This window comes from Saimiri boliviensis, chromosome 2 (genome assembly GCF_048565385.1).
Source record: "Saimiri boliviensis isolate mSaiBol1 chromosome 2, mSaiBol1.pri, whole genome shotgun sequence".
In the NCBI taxonomy this organism is placed as follows: Eukaryota; Metazoa; Chordata; class Mammalia; order Primates; family Cebidae; genus Saimiri; species Saimiri boliviensis.
In genome coordinates, this window is record NC_133450.1 from 235,571,609 (window position 1) to 235,579,418 (window position 7,810).

Consider the following 7,810-nt stretch of genomic DNA (forward strand, 5'->3'; position numbering starts at 1 on the left):
CTTGATGGCATTTTACCCACGGTGGAACTTTCAACACCGGAAGTCATCCTCTCAAACCGACTGCTGCTTTATCAACTAAGCTTGTGGAATATTCTAAGTCTTCAGTGCCATTTCAGCAATGTCCACAGCGTCTTCACCGGGAGTCGTTTCCATCTCAAAAAACAACTTCCTTTGCTCATCCGTAAGAAGCAGCTTCTCATCCATTCAAGTCTGATCATGGATGGCAGCAATTCAGTCACATCTTCAGGTGCCACTTCTGGTTGTTTTTTTGTTTGTTTGTTTGTTTGTTTTTGAGACAGAGTTTCACTTTTGTTGCCCAGGCTGGAGTATAACGACACAATCTCGGCTCACCGCAACCTCCACCTCCCAGGTTCAAGCAATTCTCCTGCTTCAGCCTCCTGAGTCCTGGGACCACAGGCATGTGTCACCACGCCCAGCTAATTTTGTATTTTTGGTAGAGACAGGGTCTCTTCATGTGGGTCAGGCTGGTCCCAAACTCCTGACCTCAGGTTATCCACCCACCTCGGCCTCCCAAAGTGCTGGGATTACAGGTTTTCTCTTGCTATTTCCACCACTTCTGTAGTGAATTCCTCCCCCGAAATCCTGAACCTCTCAAAGTCATTTATGAGGGTCGAAATCAGCTTCTTTCTAACTCCTGTTTATGCTATTTCGACCTCCTCCCATTCATCATGAACGTTCTTAATGGCATCTAGATGATGAATTCTTTCCAGAAGGTTAACCACTTTTTCCCTATAAAGATACTACTTCTAAGCTGTAATTAAATAAAGTCATGGCCGTTTCCAGCTAGAAACCCTTTCCTTGCTGTGTTCCTGAGAAGCTTTATGGGTTACATTGTTGGAAGAGGAGGAAAGCTTTGCTCCAGGAAGACTGCCACTTCCTTTGCCTGTTTGGAGATGGGCAATGGCTCCGTTTGAACTTCTTTTTATGAGGCTGGAGTCTGTAACCTCTGAATCCTGCGTCAACAAAGAGTTCACCAGCCTGCAGGCCCCTGGAGGGTCAGAGCGGGGGCTCAGTGTCCCGGCTGCAGAGCAGGTCACCTTAGCGGAGCCACGTTCCAGCACAGCCCCCGGCATAGCAGGCTCTAGGCCTCTGCTGTGTCCACAGACCCACGCAGGTCACACTGTCTTCCTCACTCAGGACAGGTGCCCCTGCTCACACACGTGTGCATCACACGTCTTCCCAGAGAGGCTCCCAATGTTGTCTTGTGGGGAAAAAATTATTGGATTTTTTTTTGTATATATATATATATGGAAAAGTATAACCAAATTTTCACAAACTAACCACATATGTGAAACCAGCACCAGAGAAAGCAGGACATTCACAGCTCCCAGAAGCCCCTCACGTACCCTTCCCATCACTAACCCGAGGGGAACCACTCTTCCGACTTTTAACAGCAGGCTTGGCTCAACCCATGTGTGTTACATCAAGACAATCACACAGTAGGTGCCGTTTCACTCACACCTGCCTTCCCAAAAGGACTTTTTAATACAATCCATGCTGTTCCTTCTTAAGACAATCCAAGTTTTCATTCCAGGAGCAGTCATGCCAAAAGCCCTGTGCAGGGGATTCTCCCTCTCACCTAGGCAGAAGCTGCATTTGCCCGCACTGGGGTCTTCCCGCCTTTCCTCGGAGCAGGGTCGTGCGGGTGATGGAGCTCTCACTCGCAAAACACACAAACCAGGGCAGACTCTCGGAGTTGGTGCGGGCTTCACTGGTATTCCAGACCTGAAACCCAGGTGAGACTAGAACCCCACAAGAGGAAGAGGGTGAATAGAAAATGCAGGGGCACCCCAGACAGGAAGCCTGAGCTTCACGGTGACTCCCCTCTTTCTTCCCTCCCCCTCTCACTCAGCCCTGCGCTCTCCTTCCTGGACCTCTTCCTGCCACCACCCCTCCACCCCCTTGGCTGGCCTCTGTCCCAGCCTGCCCAACACTGTGCCCGCCTCACCCCAGACCTGCCACTCTCTAGTCCACGATCCACGGTGTGCACGTGCACGGAGGGATTTTTCTAACACAGAACGTTGCCCTGCCCCTAGATCATTACCCACATTAATAGCTCCACATGCCCCTGGCACGGCCTCTTCCTCCCCAGGCCACCCCCTCATGCTTCGTACTTAGTCACACTGAGCTCCTTGGCCTGTGGAGAGGCCGTTTTCTCTGCCCAGCACAGTCTTCCTGCCTCGGGTCCCTTCATCTCCGTCCACATGTGGACTCTGCAGCTTCCTCTCCACGCAGCCTCTGCTTCCCATGGGACCCAGCCCTATGCCCAAGAAGTGGCGTTGTAACTGCTGGACTCACCAACTCTGCACACCGCTCGAGGGCTGGGATTCGATTTCTGTGCTTTGTTGCTTTTTCCTCCACAAAAATTCCTGATGTATACCCGATATGCAAAAAAGACTAAATGAATAAATGAATGAATGAATGAATGAATGAATGAACTGTCAACCACCCATCAAAGTAGGTCAGTGCAAAGCTATGCCTGGCTGTCTCTCAGCTGCCCAATCAGACCTTACTCTGCAGGCCCTCTTCCTGAAGAAAAATGCACCAATTGTACCAAAAGTTATCAGAGTGAAAACGGGGCCTTCGTCAATAGCATAGACAAAGTAGCAGCCTCAGGGTGGCTGCTGGTTTCTGAGAGGCAGAGGAAGCACCCTGGTGCTGACACAGATGGAGGGGGAATCTGTGTGATGATTTCCACCCGCCCAGTGTCCTCCCCGCTGCTCTCTGTGCCATACGCTTTAGGGGCTAAGGCTCCCCAAATGCAGACGACAAGGAAATCACAAAGGATGACTGCCAGGAACAGGAAGTGGGTATAAAAATAGCTTCAATGGGGCACAGCTGCCCCTGGACTGTGCAGCAGGAAGGGAGGAAGCAGGAGCAGACAGACGTGTGTATGTCCTGTGTGTTGTGACCAGCTGTAAATATCTGGCCCTATATTTTTTCCTACAGTGTCTCCTTTTCAATTTCAGGAAGTAGGACTTGTGGCCAGAGGTGGGGGCACCTGGGCATCGGCTTCCACCAAGAATGACATAAAAGAAGTTACTGTTTCGGCAAATGAATTAACATCATCATGAATTTGTGATTCATTCTGATGAATCACAAATGCTGCAAATGCATGACCATATTCAGAGATTGAGTGTCTCACAGGGAACAGTGCAGAAATCGCAGCCAGACTGTGGAAAACCGAGGACAGCTGAGCAGTGGACGTGGGCTCTAAAGCAGCCCTGCTAGCTTCCCCAGCCCTTTGCCCTTCCCCAGCCCTTGCTCCCTTCCCCAGCCCTGCTCTCTTCCCCAGCCCTTCTCTCTTCCCCAGCCCCTGCTCCTTTCCCCAGCCCTGCTCCCTTCTCCAGCCCCTGCTCAGGTTAAATTTCCATTGGCACTTCAGGCCTGGATGTAATAAATCAACTGCTCGTACAGGCAACAATCTGGAAGCCTTTGCTTGTGATCAAAGCAGGAGCTAGATCAGTGACCTCCCCAGTATAACAAATTACCCATAGGCCTGAAGGCTGAAGTTTACAGCAAATCTCTGTTCCTCATTCCCCGGAGACTATCTTTAATAAGTAACAAGACCCCTGACCCCTACTCCAGCATGGCATATGAATGCTTACAGCTTGTCCTATCTCTCCTGAATGAATGAGATTGGACAGCATTCCACAGGCTGGACCAGGGCACTGGGTGGCTTGCTTTGTTTAATTGGGTTTCTGGCTGAAGGCCACTTTTCAGAGCCGTTGAGTCCTTGTTGACACCTTCACCATGACCACCCTGAAGTCCCTGTGTCCCCACTGCTCTCCAGCGGTAGAGATGCGTGGGAGAAGACCGACGATCACTTTTGCCTCAAATCTTCAGAGAGAGAGCCCGAAGGAGTATTCAGGAATAGTGAGCTACATGATAGAAAGTTCTGGGAAAACTTCTGGGGGGCTGGGATTTGAATGTTTCCCCTGCCTGTTTTGTGAAAAGGGCCTTTAGCTGAGACTCAGAAGCTCTCTGTCCATCTAGAACTATCTGGGCAAGCATGAAGACCACCTGGATCATGGGGATATTTGGGTTGGATGCCGGGCTCAGCCCCTTACTGCAGATGGCCATGGACTGCATTGTTCTATGCTAATTTGGTTAAGCTGAGAACTGGTCTCCTAGAATCCTCCCCTGCATGGCTTGGGGACAGAGTTGGCCAAAAGTGGACACTGGCTCGGGGTCTGGAAGCAAGATGGGGCAGCATGTGTCTCTGGTGGACAGGTGTGAAGAGACTGGCAGGTGAGCTTGTCATTGCACTCCTTTGCTCTAGATCTGATTCTTCCCACCACCTGGCAGCTCCAGGCCACCCACAGACATCTACTGCCCAGTACTGGAAGTTGCAAAGGCACCTGCTCTCCACAGACTCCCTCTTCAGCACCCCTTGGTGGTCTCGCTCCTGCATCCAGGCACACCCAGCTTCCCAGATTTCCCTGCAGGCTCCAACTCAGCCACCCATGCCAGTGGCTCACAAGGTCTGCTTGGTGACTCTCCTAATTCTCCAACATCCTCTCCACACCTTCATTTCCCCAGCTCTGCCCCAAGTGTGGGACTCCTGGTTCCTCTAAGAAACCCTTATTCCATGACTTTTTGGGGGGCTTTGCTCTCTTGATTGCGCCCTGACTGATGTGACTCCAAGCCCTCAAGCGAGTTGGAGGAGACTGAGTGGGACTGTTGGGACCTCACAAATCCAGCCCCCTAGTGTGAACATCCCTGCCATCCCTCCCAGGCTCCTGCTGCTCCGCAGTTCCTAAAGCAAGTGTGTGAAGCTGCGGGCTCCATGCAGTTGGGTCCCCCGATTCGGACTTCTCTTGCCCAGATGCCTGTGTGCCTTGCACTCCCACATTGCTAGGTCTCCACTCAGGTACATTTGACTCCAGCTGGCCCAGAGATGTCTTTGCTTTTCCAAGGCCTGAAGGTCTAAGACAGCACCAAGCTGCCCATGCTGCCAGCCAGGAGAGGCCCCCAGGAACCCACGGTTAGAATCCTACCCACTGGGCAGCTCTCATGGCTTCCAGCAGCTCTTTTTGCCCACTCCATCTTTTCCAATCTGCTGAAGCCACCAACTCCGTGGTCTCCTTGGGGTCCTTTAAAAAGGCTTCATTTGATTAATTTCTCAAAATAGACTTGAATTTGAAAAGTGTTGAGTGTTCCAACGGTCTGGGGTTTCGCTTCATTTGCTATGATGTAGTCTCTGAAAGGACATTCGAAGGATTGTTTGCGTTGGCTAAAGGATGCTTCATTTAGTCTTATCCTAAGGTTTTGCTGCAACACTAGCTAGGTAAAATCAAAATATGTCCACTGTTACTCTGAAAAGGAGAAGAGATGACCAGGATCCAGAATCTCCAAACCCTGAAAAAGCAAGAGTGCAAAGGTCTCCATGAATCACACTGCAGCCTGAAAAGGTACCGTGGTTCAACTGAACGGATGTCAGGCACAAAAACTGCTCTATGCCTGCTCAACTCCCCCATCCTGGTGCGAGTCTCCAGTCTGGCCACTCCAATCAACCAGCAGTGACACTCATGTTCCCTTTACCCTTTCTCCCCAAGATACCCACTTTGCACGTCACTGGTCTACAGCAGCCCTATTTTTTTATTGCGTTTTAGGTTTGGGGGTACATGTGAAGAACACGCAAGATTGTTTCATAGGTACACACGTGGCTGTGTGATTTGCTGCCTTCCTCCCCTTCACCTATATCTGGCATTTCTCCCCATGCTACGCCCCCCCAACTCCCCACCCCTCCACTGTCCCTCCCCTGTTTCCCCCCAACAGACCCCAGTGTGTGATGCTCCCCTCCCTGTGTCCACGTGTTCTCATTGTTCAACACCCACCTATGAGTGAGAACGTGCGGTGTTTGATTTTCTACTCTTGAGTCAGTTTGCTGAGAATGATGGTTTCCAGGTTCATCCACGTCACGAACTATCGTTTTTGATGGCTGCATAGTATTTCATGGTGTATATGTGCCACATTTTCCCTGTCCAGTCTATCATCGATGGGCATTTGGGTTGGTTCCAGCAGCCCTATTTTCTACAGCGAGTTTGAGAAGGGGAAGTTGGCAGGCTAGTAAGTAGAGACTCCATGTCTCCATAAAACCCCTCTGGCCCTGACTGATGTTGTCTGTCCTTGGTGGGAGGATAATCGGAGGACATGATGATTGAGAACACCAAACAGGAGGACTTGAAGATATCCATTCCAGGAAGGCCGACGGGTGATTAAAGTGTGGGGCATAGACACACTGGTGAGTAAATGCAGACAGGAGAGAGGAAGAGTGATGGAGCCATGAGATTCACAGTAGATAGTGAAATTTACAACTTGTCCCTTATCCTAGAAGCTAGAGCTTTATAACAGCTGCTGTCAATTAAGTAGCTTCGTGAAGAGCTGCAGCTCAATGAAATGCCTCAGAGAAATACCGTGTCCTTTCCAGCACCCCTGTGCTGCCTCCTCTGCAGGGAGAAGCATAGCTCTCACTCACCCACCTCCCACCTCGGGAACCAGGAGGGCGAGGCATAAGTGTCCTGAGCTTCCTGCTACAAAGCTGTTTCCAAAGAGATGCTGAGACATAGAGAGGTATGCCTCCAAGGAGCCGGACAATTTCCTCCCAGTTCTGAGTATACGAGAAAAACTCCACGGGCTGATCACACACCCACAAAAACTCAACACAAAATCCTTCCAGAAAGACTTTCTCTTTTTGTGAGCCTCCGCAAGCTTGTGTGGACACATTTTTCTCCCTGCCTTTCTGCTGTAAAGTTATGTTTCTGTATTTAGCAAAGTATGTCCACACAGTGAAAGCGAAGAGTTCTAAGCAGCTGATGTTAAAAAAAAAAAAAAGTGCTGGGCCCAGTGCCCAAACCTTCCCTACTTCACAGAGGAAAACATTTTCAACGTTTAAAGATACATTTTTCCTGGGATTTATTTCTGTATATCTTTGTAATATACTATTCTTCTATTTCTTGATTATTCAGTATTTTAGAGTATCTTATTGGCTTTCTGTTAAGGAAGGTGTGAAGGCGGTTCTTTTACATCACCCCAAGCCCCACCTCCTTGCCTCCCCTCCCTGCAGGCAGAGTTTACATTATTAATATGAGGTGCGGATTATGCTCCACTGAGGCCAGTGGCCGGCTGTGAGCATGCCTCTTCTCTCACAACACTTCATATTTGTTTTTCCAGGAGTTAAAAATTGGCTCGGGCTTTTGTTTGCTCAGTTTTCCACGTGCTTCTTGCTAACATTTCTAAAAAACGTTAACACATCTGTTAAATGCCCAAAATTATTTCCAAACACTCAAATACAGTAGCTTTTTTTTTTTTTCCCTAGAGACTGTTGGGACTTCTTCATCTGTCTCTTGCGTTGGGTCCACTGTTTCCAGAATTCCATGTTATCTCGTTTTCTCTTTTATTTTATCAAAGTCCATTATCCGGTAGGTTTCAAAGAGAGCACTCAGGTCTATGGCCATACCACCCTGAACGAGTCCGATCTCGTCTGATCTCGGAAGCTAAGCAGGGTCGGGTCTGGTTAGTACTTGGATGGGAGACCACCTGGCAACACCGGGTGCCGTAGGCTTAAAAAAAAGAGAAAGTACTCAGGCAAAAAGACAGAGGGATAGACAGTGAGGAATGAATATGTACATAAGTAGATATAAGTAGATGGCAGATAGATAGATAGAGGATTAGTACATAGATAAATGATATAGGTAGATAGAAGATTGACAGACAAATCTTATTTTCATGTTTAAAAATATCTACATTCTCTCGCACCCTCTAGACCAATACTTAGTAATTTTCC

General features: G+C 49.1%; 1 pseudogene; it reads left to right on the plus strand.

The window, feature by feature from the left end:
* The first annotated feature begins 7,469 nt into the window (after positions 1–7,469).
* LOC120366507 (5S ribosomal RNA) lies at positions 7,470–7,588 on the plus strand (annotated as a pseudogene).
* Positions 7,589–7,810: the final 222 nt, after the last annotated feature.